Source organism: Octopus bimaculoides, chromosome 19 (assembly GCF_001194135.2).
Source record: "Octopus bimaculoides isolate UCB-OBI-ISO-001 chromosome 19, ASM119413v2, whole genome shotgun sequence".
Taxonomy (NCBI): domain Eukaryota; kingdom Metazoa; phylum Mollusca; class Cephalopoda; order Octopoda; family Octopodidae; genus Octopus; species Octopus bimaculoides.
Window position 1 is genome coordinate 35,338,124 of NC_068999.1, and position 1,087 is coordinate 35,339,210.

Sequence of the window (1,087 nt, forward strand, 5' to 3'; positions counted from 1 at the left end):
TGTGTATAATGAGCTATCATAAACACAAATATATATATATGTATTTATACACACATATATATAATGTGTGTATGTGTATATGTGTGTGTGTGTGTGAGAGAGAGAGAGAGAGAGAGAGAGAGAGAGAGAGAGAGAGTATATCTGTGTAATTAAGTAACTGATAAACTAATGAAGCGGAATAAACGAACCAACAAAACAACGAAAGAGAAAACGAAATGAAAAAAAAGGAAAAACCGGCTGTGGAAATGATACGAAAACGAGGAGTCAAGGTTAGGTGAAAGAACAGAAAATTGGGGGTTGAAAATTAATAATTGTAATTCTTTATTGTATTGGCCACAAGGGCCGAAGACATTGGTGACTACGTCAAAAGATGAAGTAATAATAATAATAATAATAATGATAATAATAATAATAATAATAATAATAATAATAATAATAATAATAATAATAATGATAATAATAATATAATACTACTAATAATAATCCTTTCTACTAAAGACACACAACCTTAAATTTTGGGAGGAGGGGACTAGTCGATTACATCGACTCCAGTGTTTCACTGGTACTTAATTTATCGACCCCAAAAAGATTGAAGGCAATTTGAACACAGAACATGCAGACGAAAGAATTATTACTTAGCGTTTGGCACGGCGTGCTAACGATTCGGCTTGCTCACCACCTTGATGATGATGATGATTTCAAATTTTGGCACACGGCCAGAAAGTTCATGGGTGAGGTTAAGTTGATTACGTCTGCCCCCCGTGTTCAACTGGTACTTCCTTTATCGACCTCGAAGGAATGAAAGTCGACTTCGCAGGATTTTCATTCAGACTGTAAAAGCGAACGAAATGCCGCTTTGGCTGGGGAAATACGAAGATTACTCTTTACTGGTTTCAGTCATTTGACTGTGGCCATGCTGGAGCACCGCCTTTAGTCGAGCAAATCGACCCCAGCACTTATTCTTTGTGAACCTAGTACTTATTCTATCGGTCTCTTTTGCCGAACCGCTAAGTTACAGGGACGTAAACACACCAGAATCAGTTGTCAAGTGATGTTGGGGGGACAAACACACACACACACACACACA